This window comes from Callorhinus ursinus, unplaced genomic scaffold (assembly GCF_003265705.2).
Source record: "Callorhinus ursinus isolate GAN/ISIS: 27379988/994484 unplaced genomic scaffold, GSC_fseal_2.0 scaffold23, whole genome shotgun sequence".
Taxonomy (NCBI): Eukaryota; Metazoa; Chordata; class Mammalia; order Carnivora; family Otariidae; genus Callorhinus; species Callorhinus ursinus.
Window position 1 is genome coordinate 20,975,741 of NW_027397085.1, and position 15,162 is coordinate 20,990,902.

General features: G+C 37.0%; 1 protein-coding gene across 5 annotated transcripts in view; it reads left to right on the top strand.

Annotated features, from left to right (window-relative positions):
- Positions 1-831: 831 nt before the first annotated feature.
- The window catches only part of JAKMIP2 (janus kinase and microtubule interacting protein 2), a 134,524-nt gene continuing 120,193 nt past the window's right edge, over positions 832-15,162 (top strand). For all 5 annotated transcript variants that reach the window (XM_073905491.1, XM_073905492.1, XM_073905494.1 and 2 more), the window contains exon 1: positions 832-909. The gene's annotated coding sequence lies outside the window, so the exon portion shown is untranslated. The remainder of the gene's footprint in view (positions 910-15,162) is intronic.

A 15,162-nucleotide genomic window follows, 5' to 3' on the forward strand; every position in this document is an offset into this window, starting at 1 on the left:
AATACCTCCTCAATGCTCCTGATCAAGTTCTACCTGGCTCTTTGGATCTAGTGCCCCTTTTGACCCCAACCATGCCATCCTTGTCTTTGATTTTCAGACACACAGAACTGCTTCCTTTCCCAGAGCCTTGGTACCAGTTGTCCTGGATTTTCCTCCCCCCATCTTAGTGGATTGCAATTCAGACTCACTCCACATGACAACTTAAAGTCATTCATTACTCTTCTTTATGATCTTTTCAGCACTTTCCGTCATCGGTAAATGCCTTATTTATTAATTTGGTTAATTTCATATGGTAGTCTGTATTTACATACTAGTTTGTAAGCTGGTGGCAGACTAGGGCTGTATGTATCCCCAGAGCCTTGTCCGGTACCAGACACAGAGAAGGCCCCAAAAGGTATTTTTTGGAAGAATGAATGAATGAATGAATGACTGCTCTCAATCAGTATAAGCCACAGCACCTCTTTAAGCCTGCAGTTCTAGAAGGTTAGCAGAGCCTCATCAGTCTCTGCAGGCCCTGGCTTTATTCTGCCTTCTTTGACCAAAAATTACCAAGTGTGACTAGCCTAAAAAGACAGAACTGTAAAATTTCTTCCAGCCAGAAAGAATTTAAATTTCAGAAGGACAAAGGGTAAAATCCATGTAACAAAGAGCCTGTATCAGCTAAGTTTATGCTGATTTCTGCTGTGTGACTGGTCTTTGTTTCCCTGTGGAACTTTGCCTGTGTTTCATGTCTGGAGGGAGGTACTTAGGGAAGAGATTCCTAATAAAGAGATACTTTATAAAACAAGTGTTATGTGTGGGGTGTTAATATTTTTTTCTTTTTGTCTGAAGTGTGAAAGCTAGAAGATCCAAACTACAGCTCCCAAATGGACTCCTTGACTTGAAAGAGACACAAAAGTCCTTTATCCAGTAAGCCATCTTGCCTCTTCATTGGAAAAATATAACCATTATTTTTATAGGAGGACAGGAAATTGTTTAATACAAATATTAGTATATGAGTCTGCTTGTGGTATCATAATGGAATACTACAGACTGGGTAGCTTCAACAACAGAAAATTCACTTTCTCCCAATTCTGGAGGCCCTAGACCAAGGTGCCAGCAAAGTTGGTCCCTGGTGAGGCCTTTCTTCCCGATTTATAAAAGGCTGTCTCTCACTTTGTCTCACATGTTCTTTCCCCTGTTATATGGAGAAAGACCTCTGTTGTCTTCCTTTTCATGTAAGGACACCAGTCTTATCAGATTAAGGTCCCATCCTTATGACTTCATTTAACCTTCATTACCTCTTTAAAGGCCCTATTTCCAAATATAGTCACATTGCAGGTTAAGACTTTAACATATGAATTTTGGGAAAACACAGTTCAGTCCATAACAGTCAGGAATCTTTAAAACTGTAATTTCATGTAATACAGACTTCCTTGTTGCTTAAAGGAATATATCTGTATCTATATTTGCATTTGCTGGCAATACGAGTGATATCTTCCTTGGGAAATCTGTGCTTACTCTTTTTTTCTTATTGGCTCTAATACTTTGCACACAGTCTCAGTCTTGCAACTCTTAGTAAATTAGAGATCAGAATTTACAAATAAATGGGTACTACAGTGAAATTCACTCTTTCAGTGAGACTAGAGAACAAAGGGAAACCCTCACCGTGGGGCCTTCATGACACATCTTAACAACACCAAGGTATCCTCTGGAGACTGTGTCCCTTGGGTTAAGAATGAAGCTGTTTACCACCAAATGGCCTGCTTTCCTGCCATTTCTCACATGCTTGGCCCTTTCGGGGTACCTTTTCTTGGAGAGTTATTTATTTTCTCTTCTCACACCTTCACTCAAGTTTATTTCATAATATTTGTGATCTTCCTTCAGGAAGATTTTAGATCTAAGCAAGGAGAGCAATTTGCTTGAGTGATCAAGGAGCTATTCTTTAATTATTTGACTTTTAAAACAATTTTTAGTTATCATGTGAACCTTGCTGAGTGCTTACCATGTATGAGTCACCATGCTAAGTAGCTTTCCTGAGTATTTTCATTTAATCATATCAAAAACCCTAAGAAGGAGGTATTATTCTTCTATTCAAAGATAAGGAAACTGAGGTTTGGAATGGATAAGTAAAACAAGCAAAAATATCAATAAGCTTGGGTCTTGATTCTAGCTCAATCCAATTTCAAGCCTGAGCCTTTCAACTAATGTGAAAGTTGTCTCTCATTCATTAGTCATTCTTAGAGGAACTGAATTCAAGTCCTTTGTCATAATTTAAAGTGTCAGCATATATGCAAAATATTTTCTATGCAACATTTGATTCTTTATGATCCAAGTTCCAACATGAAGTTCAATTCAGTCCAAGATTTCTTAGGCTTCTACTGCTTGGAAGATACTGTTCTGCAGGCAATGTGAACGGGGCAGGGTCTAGCTTTTCAGGTCATTGACATGTTGGCAGTGGTGTCACATGTGAGCACAACTAACCAAGTGCCCAGTGACAGAGAAAATAGTTTCTGGTAAGAGAACTGGAAGAACAGAGAAGGAAAGGAATAGTGCAGCTAAAAGTAAGGCGGAGTATCATTTTAGTAAGAGTCTAAGTTTGAGTCCTAGCTCTGTCACTTATAAGCTGTGTGACTGGACCAGTTTCTCTAAAGCAGTTTCCTCCTCTGGAAAATGAAGATAAAAATGGTCGCCAGTGAAATCAGCTGTGAAAGTTAATGAGCTAATGCATGAAGCATTGAATACCGGTACCTGACACATACTCCATAGTGAGAATTCAGTAAATGTCAGCAAACATGGTTGTTGTTATTGTTTAACTTCCAGTCAGGAAAACCACTAGATTGAAACCAAAGACAGCTAGTCTGCCTGCCTTACAGAAAAGATCAAGGTTTACCGTTGACAGATTTGTGTGTGTACGTTCTGGATCTGTCACCTGTTAGCTATGTTACTTGGGACATGTTTTCAGCATGAGTGAACCTCAGTTTCTTTATCTCTTAAATGGGAATAATGACAACATCTACCTCGTAGCATATTGTGAGGTATAACAATAGCAGGTTCAGATATTTATATTGTAATTGCAGTGTGCTAGGAATTGTTCCAAGGGCTTTATATGTGTCATTTCACATAATCTCTATAATAACTTTATTAGTATTAACTCTATTATAACTGTCTCCTTTTTGTACATGGCAATGCTGTATACACAGAAAGTAAAGAAATTCCCAAGTTCATCAGCAAATGATCTGTAGAGCCAAGATTTGAACCCTGGCATTCTGCACTCTTCCACACTGTTACACTTTTCTCATTTGTTACTTAAGTCTATGAAACATTTAGTAGAGTGCCTAGCATAATAAAAACATTCAGTAAATGTTCCCAGTTTTTGTTATAAATAATAATGTATGGGAAAATGGCTCCTCCCAGGAGGTAGCATATATAAGATACACTTTGAAGAATATATGTCAGCAAATAAACAGTTAAGCAAACCCAGGCTTTGAGGAGATTTTTGCATTTAGACATTCTAGACAGAGTAAATAGCTTGTGCAAAGATACAAAGGCAGGGCGTATATGGAGAAGAGCGAGAGCTCAGTTTGGTTGGAACAAAGGATGAGGGAAGAGTCTGGGACAATAAGCCTGAAAAAGATCATCTGGAGTTGAACTTTGGAGCAGTTTAAATAAAACCAAGTGATCTGATAAGGGGAAGTCACTTCTGATTTTGAGTAGAAAGAGACAAAGTCAGGCAATAACTCCATGGCCCTTTGAAGGTGGGTTGCAGGAAGCAGAGGCGGGAAGAGAGGAGACAAGGGGAAGTCTGCTGAATTAGTCCTCGGGACATATGATAGGGTAGACCAAGGGGCCATGAGACCGCATCAGAACAAAAGTCAACCTCTGTCTGTTTATTTACATCATTGGTAATGACTAGTTTTTATTGCTAGCATCCTCATGTTTTCAGGACAGCTGTGTTCATTGTTGCAATTTTTGTTTTTCAACTTGTTTAATTTGCCTGTGTAACAGAACCTGTTGGTGGTTAGATAGAAGTGATGTTTGAAGTAATTTCTCTGACAGTGATGTTTATATATGTCCTGATTCTCGGCCTTTATCCCCAGCCGGGAAATAGGGAGCATTTCATTTTCCTGCGCTTGGTTGGTTACACAGCCTTCTCTGGTTGCACCATGGCACCACTGAAATTGATAAGGACCTTGTTTTTTAAAAAAACTTGTAATGACTCTACTGGGTACAGAAATGCCAGCTCTATGGCATGTGGGCAAGTAGGAGGACATTTGTACTTACCTGGAGTCTTTTTCACGTCCTTGGAATCCTAACGCTGCCTCATTGTTAATGAACGTTGAACACGTAAGACAGCTTTTTCTGCATGGAGGGTTGGTCCTAGGAAAAGCTATTATGAGAAAAACTCAATCTTCTGCCTTAAAGCACTAATTTACGGGCCCTGGCCCATTCAGTGACTTTATTTTTTTATTAGCAGAATAATTGGCTTATAAATGTTTAAAGACATAGAAATCACAAAATAAGCTATGCTGAAGCAAACCAACGAACTACTGAGTTACCTATTATAAAGTCAAATATGTGAACAGCAGGAAGGCCTCAAATGTATGTAAGTGAGAATTTCTGAGTAATATCATTTTTACAAAAACAAAAAGTGTATATCTTTATACTAGTGAATGAGTGAATAAAGATGCATGTACAAAAATAGAGTTGTATAATTGGTTGATATTTTGGCAGATAATTCTGCAATAATGGGAATAGCTAATTTTTCATGAATACTTTACATGTTTCAAGCTCCGTGACAAACGCTTTGCATATACATTTATAAATTACATATTTTCATTTCATACATTTATTGTTTTCTATATATTATATTTACATATATTTATGTGTAAATAAATAGTTCTTAAATCATAAGAACATCTAAAGTCTCGGATGAGCAGTTGGCTTCATAAAATGATTCTTCTGAGAGATTCGAGGTCTATTCTGATTAATTCTCCTCCTATTTTTAATCCATAGGTAGAACTTAGGTCATCAGGATTTTCTAGGGAGAATTAGATGAGAAAATACCTCTACCAGACACATCTGAATGAAGGGCCATTAAAGAGTGCTTGAAGTTTGTTAAAGCCCTGCTATAGGATAGCTTGGATGCTCCGAAGAATCCTAAGAAAGTGTATCTGTTTCCTGTGGCTGAGTCTGATAAATGCAAACATCCACTTCTTTCTAACCATATATTTATTTTGGATTTTCTCAACTTGGATTGTATACCCTCAGAATTTCAAAATCTGATATCACTTCCCCAGAATTCAGCTCTCTGGCAACCTCATCTATCTTTAACACAACTAATAATGAAAAACATTAATAACTATAAATGCCTATCTGTATTACTATAAGGACATGTCATCTATCTCTATTATACTATATGACATATTAATACTTACCTAAATTGTGTGCACAGTTTTACGGATGATGAATCTGAAGCTCAGAGAGCTTCTGAATAGGCAAAAGAACAAAAATAAATTCACCAAAGTTCAGGAACTAAAGTTAATGTCCTATATGTGGAATTCATAACAACATTACTCCAGAACTGTGTTTTTTTATTTTTGTTTTTAAACTCAGCCATCAAAGTTGGTTCTTTAGTCTTTAAGCTCTCAGGAGAAAAACAAAGGGACAGATCAGAGGAGAGTCTGTTATTTGCAGGTTCAATAGCAGATGTGAGAAATACAATTGTTAAGAGTAAAGGGGAGAGTACAGAAGGCCATAAAAATCAGACATAAGAGCTGAAACCTCTATGTTGGTCTGTAGTGATGAAGGAAGGATGGACATTCTTATCCTCTTGGGTGGACCCTAAGGCCACAGCAAAGCCAGTCAATCACTAGTCATTACAGAGAAGATGCAGAGACTGCAAGCCAAAACTGCTACTCTTGGTAATTTCTGTTTAATAAAGCAAAGAGTAGTCAATCAAGCAGAATGTAACAAATGCAAAAGTTTGGGGGTCTAAAAGAAGAGATCTTGAGTGGTCCAAGTCATTTCAAGACAGTTTTAATCTTCATTTTCCTGCACTGGCAAACATTTTTGCTAATGTGCTGTTCTCAGGTCATTGGTGTTTATTAGTATATATCCAAGTTTCACCCCTCAAGGTTTGTCTGTCTGTGTTTTTAACAGACCTGTTGTTTGGGGAGTGCCCAGTAGGCCTCTAATAGGTGCTGAAGGCAGATCTCGTTTCCAAAGAGAGTCTCCCATTTAAACTTTGATGTTATGTCCAAGTAAAGATCTATGTACAGTCAGAATGATACCTTGACAGGATGGAAATACATCCATCATAAAATCTAAAAGTTTTGTCTCATTGCAAAACCTTAAGGTCTTTAGTGAACAATGATTAATTTTATAAAATAAATACCGTAATTATTTTTGTAAGCGGCACAGTTAGTTTGCTTTGTATGTTTTACTTTGAAACAGTATTGATGGTTTAATAGGTTTAAAGTATATAACAAATTTTGGACAACTATTTTGGACTTTTATTCACTTTTTAATACAACTGGCCTTTAAGAGTTTATTTATAAATGTCATAGAATGTTTCTTCAGTGAGTGTTTAAGAATCTGAGCATGTTCTTAATAATGTCATACCAAGGGTCAAGTTGGAACCTGGTGGCTCCTTATCATAGGCATAGTGTCCCCTGTCATCACAAAATATGGCATGACAGGCTGGGGATGACTTGGTTTGCTTTGCCAAGAGTAATGGGGAAAAAATTTCATTAGCCATCCTGAGTCTTCTTGTTATCTCCAGCTACCCTTTGTAGATAGGACAACTCCCTGTGTTGGCTCATTTGTTTGTCTTTTTTCTTTGAGAAACAAGTGAGGCAGCTAGCTAGGAAGGAAGGAGGAAGGGAAAAAGAGAGAGAGAAAGAGGGAAACAGCTGGGTGCTGCAGGGAAGGGATATTGAATTCAGGCTTTGATTAACCTTAGAAAAAGCCTCATCAGAGGAGCATGATTTTCAGTTCTGTTTTTCAACAGAGCCTTTTGGAGAAGAACATTACTACGTGGTTAAGCACTTCAGGGCCCTTCTGGTAGCTCTAGAGAGTTCACAAGTAAACGAGAGCCAACTAGAATGTAATATCCTAGACCAAAAACAAGAGAAGATAGACCAATCCCCTAGACAGATTCCCTGCATCCATTAGATTCTATGGATTATTCTCAAATAAAAACTGAATAGCACTAGACTCTCCAATCAGGTAGTTCATGCATGGACTATTTTCTAGGATAATGGAGAGACAATAAGAATAATGTACTAATCTGGGTTTCTGTCTTGCCCAACTTCAACTTCATCTTATTAGTGAACAGACAGAGATTTTTAAAATATCTGGGCTGTTAGTTTCCTTTGACATCAAAGTCTAATGTTTGCATTTTATTATGAGGAATACACAGATTCCAAGTAGAAGAGAGCATTTCTCCTCCATATAAACACCCGCTCAAGTACTGTTATTCAAGTACCATGAGTAATTTTTGTGCCTTTAACAGGTAAAACAGCCTTCTACATAAAAGCTATTTCAAATTGAATGGATAACATAAAGTTTATTTAGACAATGCATGTGAGTGATGAAGAATGCTGGCTCGGGTCAAATCAGATAGCCTTGGCTCCTAACCTTTCATACCTCATATAAGCTGTGTGATACAGAGCAGGTCACCTAACCTCTCTGAGAATGTTTCCTTATCCATAGAAAAAGAGGATCAATGAGTGCTTCCTTCATAGTATTGGTATGAGGATTCATAAGATGATAATCTAAAGAGTTAACATAGCAACTCATTTATTTATCACAATAAGAACTCAATAAGGTCGATTATGCTTACAATTATTATCTGAAAAGTTTCTCACAGAGAGAGGATTGGGATAGTGTATGGAATTCTAGAGGGAGAGTCAAAATTCAGTTCCATTTCAGGTTTTCAGTGAGGTAAGTCAACCAGCCTTGTAATATATACTATATGCCAAGCATTGTGCTAGACATTTTTCTAAGCCATTAATATTTATGTTTCCACAATTAATTTGCTCCTAACATAAAAATCGTGTAGGGATGATAATTCACAAAGTTAAGATGTAAACACCTGGGAGAGAGGATAACAGAGTTAAGCACAGGACATCATTTCTTGAAGAACCGGCGAACTGAACAAATGGAAGACAGTGTATAGTTGCACTCATTCACTTATGCAATAGGCGTTTATTGAGCACCAGCAACACAGGTTCTTCCCCATGCTGCACAAATAAAACCCCATCTCTCCCTCCCTCACCCTGCTTTACTTTTTCTACTTAGCACTTATCGCCACTGCATACATAGTTTTGTTTTGTAACTATGTGTCTGCCCTCACAAGACTGAAAGTTCCATGCAAGCCCTGCTTCATTTGTTGTTTCCTGGCACATAGTAAATATGCAATAAGTACTTTTTTTTTTTCCTTATTGGAGTATAGCTGACATATAATAGTATATTAGTTTCAGGTCTACAACATAATGATTCAACATTTATATAAATTACTGGGTGATCACCACAATAAGTCTAGCTACCATTTATCTCCATACTCAGCTGTTAGAATGTTATTGACAGCCTTCCCTATGCTGTACATTATATCCCCATTATTCATTTATTTTATAACTGGAAGTTTGTACTTTTTAATCCCTCTCATCTATTTCACCCATCCTCCTGCCTCTGTCCCCTCTGGCAATCACTAGATTGTTCTCTGTATCTATGAGTCTGTTTCTGTTTTATTTTGTTTGTTCATCTGTTTTGTTTTTCAGATTCCACATATAAGTGAAATCATATGGTGTTTGTCTTTCTCTGTCTGACTTATTTTACTTAGCATTTTATTTAGCTTTACTTATTTTACTTCCATCCCATTTGGTTGCAAATGGTACGATCTCATTCTTTTTTATGACTGAGTAATATTCCATTGTTATATATACCATATCTTCTTTATCCATTCATCTATTGATGGGACACTTATGTTTCTAACATATCTTGGCTCTTGTACATAATGCTGCAGTGAACACAGGGCTACATTATATCTTTTCAAATTAGTGTTTTCATTTTCTTTGAATAAACACCCAGAAGTGGAATTGGTGAACTGTACGGTAGTTCTATTTTTAATTTTTTGAGGAAACTCCACACTGTTTCCCATAGTGGTTGCAACAGTTTTCATTCCCACCAACAGTACTTGCAGATTCCCCTTTCTCTACTTCCTTTCCAATACCTGCTATTTCTTATTTTTTTGATAATACTCATTTTGACACATGTGAGGTGAGATAGCTCATTGTAGTTTTGATTTGCATTTCCCTGGTGATTAGTATTGAGGAGCTTTTTTGCATGTCTGTTGGGCCATCTGTATATCTTCTTTGGAGCAATGTCTATTCAAGTCCTCTGCCCACTTTTTTAATTGGATGTTTGTGGGTTTATTTTTTTTTTTGAGTTGTATGAGTTCTTTATGTATTTTGGATATTAACCCCTTATGAGATATATCATTTGCAAACGTTTTCTCCCATTTGGTCTGTTGCCTTTTCATTTCTTTGATGGTTTCCTTCACTGCAAAAGCTCTTTAGTTTGCTGTAGTCCTATTTGTTTATTTTTGCTTTTGTTGTCCTTTTCTGAAGAGGCAGAGCCAAAAAATATATATATATATTGCTGAGACTGATGTCAAAGATTTTACTGCCTTTGTTTTCTTCTAGGAGTTTTATGGCTTCCATTTCACATTTAAGCCTTTAATCCATTTTGAGTTTGTGTGTGTGGTATAAGATAGTGGTCCAGTTTCATTCTTTTGCCATGTGGCTGTCCAATTTTCCCAACACCATTTATTGAGGAGACTTTTTCCCTTTGTATATTCTTGCCTCTTTAGTCATAGATTAATTGACCATAGATGTGTGGGTTTATTTCTGGGCTCTCTATTCTGTTCCATTGATCTATGCTCTTTTTGTGCCAGTACCATACTGTTTTGATTACTACAGCTTTGTGGTGTATTTGAAATCAAAGAGTGTGATACCTCCAGCTTTGTTCTTTTTTTCTCCAAATTTCTTTGGTTATGTGGGGTCTTCTGTGATTCCATATAAATTTTGGCGTTTTAATAAATATTCCTTGAATAAGTGAAGGAATGAATGAATGAAAATAAGCTTGCTCTTTACCACAGAAGAGCTCAAGAATGAACTGACTTAAGAAGAGGGCAGGATCTCAGACGGCATGATCCTGGGAGGCCAGGGTTGAGAGGGAGCTGCTCTGCATCTTGGTTGCATCAAATAAACAAGCATCAGGGTATAATATGCACATTTAAGCAAGTAGGTCAGTATTATATAGCCCTCTTTTTGTGACAGCTCAGGGTGTCTTTATCTTAATAAACATGCTGTAATCCCACCAAAGGTCCACAAAAAAATTACCAAAAAATACCATACAGTAATGTACATATGTATGATCCACATGGCTTGTGGGGAAGAGACAAGGTTACAGATAATGCTATATTAAAGTAACAATATACTGTTTGGCAGTATGGTTTGATAATGGCAAAGCTGTTGTCTTTTAATGTTGTGTGTGTGTGTGCATGCACATGTGTGTTCAAATGAAATCTTGAGCTGAACCTTTTCTTGGTCAACATTAATACTGTTGTCACCTTGATTGTTAAGGTTAGGTGATCTGGAACAGCAAATGGAATTTATCTTGAATGCTATAACTTTTCAGCAGTTTTGCTGATGCCCATACTCACATTTCATTCAAGCTCAGGTATTGATTGTACTATTAATTCTAAACTAGTGGTGTTAATTCAGTACTTAATTATAGCTCACAAGCTTTCCCTGAAGCTAGAAAGAAAACACTTTCTTGTATATTGTGGAAGAAAAATTATTTTTCTTTACGTTAAAATCTAAAATGAATTTGCTCATCTCTATCAGTTTTCTTTATAAGTATTTTCTTTCACCAAATAACAAATATGTTACCAAATTTTATGCATAATTACAAAATAAAGCAAAGATTTCTTAATTTTCTGGTGGATTAATTAAGGAGGTGTGCAAACTTCCTTGCTTCTAGGAAAAAATGTATACTTATATTTATACCTTTGACCTTCTTATATATTAAACAAGTTATATGGGTTCATTTTAGAAAACATAGAAAGTAAAGTAATAAAATTCCAAGGAAGAGATATGTAATAAATGCCACCCACAATTCCGTTGTCTAAGACATAGCATTTTGACATTCACATTCAAAAGCTTGAAAAGGTGTATTTTTTGAAATTATGTCTCTAAGTATTTTGCCATGTAGTTATCATCAGAATTATTTAAAATATACTCTGTGCAAATGCTTTTAATTTACATTTGGAGAAGTACTGAAATCATTTTAATATTTAGGTAAGGTAAAAAAATTTTCAGGTAGTGATATCCCTACACCTAATTTAGCTCAACATGTTTGTATTTTAGTTAGTTGGGTTTTGTTTTTTGTTTTGTTTTGGTTTTGTTTTTGCAGCAGAATTTATCTGTAATGTCCTTCCAGGTCTGAATGGACAGGGCCCTGTGTACTGATCAACACCATCCTAAGAAGTGCGGCCCATATGAAGCGTTAGCTGTGTAGGATATAGTAAGGTGTTGCAACAAAGCACCTCCTTGGGCCTTCCAGCTCTAGTGATTTATGATTATATTACACTGCTTCCCACCTAAAGGGAACCCACAGCTCATTTTGGAGACAGTGTTCTAAACCAACCCTATAGGTGGGGTTTGTTCTTTGACAGGGATTGCAGTAATGATAATGACACACTCCTCTCCCCCCAAGCCATCATTTATTGAGCACATACATAGTGCCAATCATTGTTCTAAGTTCTGGTAGTAGAGGCAGAACCTGATATTGGAGCTTTAGCTTTAGCCTGTTTATTATGCCAGGGGTCCTGGAAGATGAGAGAAGAACCTGCAAGACAACAATTTCAGGACTTTTGTGAGCATCCCATACTGCTTCTAAGATGTCCAGATGTTTCTGCAAATGCAGGCATGCCGAGCATCAGTGGAGAAAGACCTGGCATTGCAGAGAAGGTTTATTGAGACAACTACTAGGTTCCAGCATGGGAAAAGCTCAAAGTCAACCAGCAGAAAAAAGAAATCTCATGAAATTGGCTTATTCCTTAGAAACAAGTGTGTGATGAGACCTGCTTATTATCTGCCATGGTTGCTAGCTCCCTAAGCCCTATCCACCCCCAGCAATGTCCAGTCAGGCTTCAGGGTGCACTGACAATAAAAGTGTATTTTTTATGTGTGTAATGCCTATCAGTCCTTAATTTTTTTCTTTATATCTGAGAGATTAATGTATTGCTTGCATTCTGAATCTATAATTAAGTATCAGGTCTTAGTGCTACGTACATTCGCACTCTACATGTTATTTACCTTGCATAACATTTCTCTGTGTATATAAGCACACCTTCTCCATGGTGGCATCTTGAGTGAGACTCATGAAAAACAACCATGTAATTGTATGGATAAGAGTCTAGTGTGCAATAAATAAGGTTTCCCAGTGTATTAAAAGATTTAAAAAATTAAAAAATTTATACCTATAACCAATTGTATTTTGAACAAGTATAGCTCATAGAACATAATCAAAACACTTTAATTTTTTATTCCTTTAAAATTTGCCTACTAGACATAGTCTTTCTACGACCCTGGAAAGCAAATGGACAGGGGTTGTGGTTTTTCTGGTCAGTTTCAGTCGATAGAAAGTCCTACAATCTTTTAAAATCACAGATAATCTCATTTTAGGAATTAGGCTGTCTAGTCCCAGAAGATGATCACGACTCTGAAGTTGATTTAATGTTGGCTTTTCTCCCACCCACAGTGAAGCCTAGCCTTTGCTGTGTGTGTGTGTGGGGGGGTGTTCTTATCTTTTTCTCACCCACCACTTCCTCTGTGGTTGGAGCTTTGGAAAATGGAAGGGCAAAAGAGGATATAGAAATTGATTTCACTTGAACTGATACTGTTTCAAAATGGTTTCATGCTCTCTTCTCTTATGGACTGTTTCTCTTTTTTCCACAAGAGAAGAGAGTTCGAAGCTGACTCTTGCCTTGGACAAGAGTGGACATTTTTGAGTTTTCTTCAGAGGCTCTTCTGTGGCCCCTGGAACTGTACTCTCATGAACCACCCCATCACTCCACTAGTGGTTGTCTGGGAGGACCCTCCATGTGGACCCTCACAGTTGGAGTCCCATTGCTCCTTCCAGATGGTGCTCCTGGGTATAAGTAAAAACAACCTTGGCCAACCCTTGGCCAACTTTTCCTCTCATGTGACTTAAACTTGAGTGTAAACTCACATGTTCTTTGATCTGCTGTTAGAGGGAAAGCTATTACAGAAGGAACTCTCTCCCCTGTTCCAGAAAAGCAGCTCACCAGGCTTTGCTTCCCTCCAAATTTCCTTGGTGGGAGTCAGACTCAAGTGCATTGCCTCTAGAGTTCTGGGAGACTGATATAAAGCTTTCCCAGTGGTTATGTTAAAGCCCCTGATGAGCTTCAATGGAGAGGAAAGGCACTCCTGCATGCCTTCTCTTTGGGGAGAGTTAAGGAACAGGTGTGACATGCCATCCTCTGAAGCCTGTTTTCCAAAATCAGCTAAACAAAAGCCCCCTTTTCTCCACCTTCAGACATTTTATATCCTACCTCTTGTTTTAACATCCTTGGGTGAAGACCTAAGGGTCATAAAACTGGTTCTCAGGACACACACTGAGCACTTATATTTTAATCTGGAATTTCTCTTTGGTTTGTAGCATCTATTCTATCTTTGGCCTTAGTGAAAAGATTAATATTAACATTCTTCTACTTACGATCATCTCATGATCTCATTCAATCCTAGTAACAGTCATCGAAGGTAGCTAACATTTTTCTGATGTGAAGATTAAAACTTAGAAAAGTAACTGGCTCAAGGTCACACATCTGGTAAGTGGCAGAGCCAGGATCTGAGCCAAAGTCTTTCTTACTCCAATACCTAAGCTCTTAGTCATCAACTTCATATTTACTAACACACTTACCATTATTAACCTAACAGTTCTAACACTTCTATAAAGAAAATTCAAAACTAGCCCTCAGTACTAAGGAATTGCTTGAACTATATATTGAATTTCCATACCTTGAATTTTCTTATAAAATGCACAGCTTAAATTTAACTTGTCTTCAAGGCATTGCTGCTTAAACCCATTATATTAACATTTTTGGGAGAAAAAAGTATACTTAATATGTATGTGCTCAGTAAGACACTTGTATTAACGGAGATATGTAAGTCAGTCACATCAATTAATCAAGAATTCTGGCTCCCTTTAATGAGAATGTTATTTTCCAATAGAAGAGTGAACATGTTTTATGAGCAGAATCTTAAAATCAATCAGCAGCTGTTGGAAACAATTCCTGTATAATATTTTAAATAGCAAAATCTGAAATTCTGTCACAGCTTGAATGCATTCTTGGTCACAACACACACCCCTTACAAAAGTAAGAGAATTGTGGGAATATCCTCCTCAGTGTAACATTTCCCACCTTTGAGGACCTCAATTCTAAATTTGTATCATTACCATCTCAGTTAAGGGAAATTAAATTCTCAGTGCTATTTATTAGTGAATTCTTTCTTCTTAATTTCTCCCTGTCTCTAGAAAAAAGAACTTGAATGTCTTGGTCTAAAAATAACAAAACAAAAAGTTATATCCTTCTTTATTTATAGTCCTGATTTATAATACTGCAAGAGCAGAGTTACAGCAAGGCCAGAACAAGGCACACAAAAAAACTAAGTGATAATCATATGCTTCAGCTCCATAATTAATTTCATTAGGAGATGTTTTGACAGTAAAGTGGGAAGTATTTTCATTCTGAAAGATCAGGCAATACTTAAACATAAGAAATTGAAATTAAATACAGCATCCAAAGTTTCCATTACAATAATATTTCTGAAATATTCTGGCTTTTTTTCTCTAAATTTATGTTCTTTAGTGCAGATTACTGGGCCTGACATCAGATAGATAGTCAGTTAATACCTTACCTAAAAAGACAAAGGCTCATCCCTGTAGTAAGAGAGATAAATGAACCCTTAGACAGTCTTAAAATTCACTTATCTCATGCAATAATAGTGACTAGGGACACCACAAATCTCTCCCTATCAGGTGCAGTGTCTCCTAGTAAACTTCTCTCTTCCCTTGGGAACTCACTTGGGA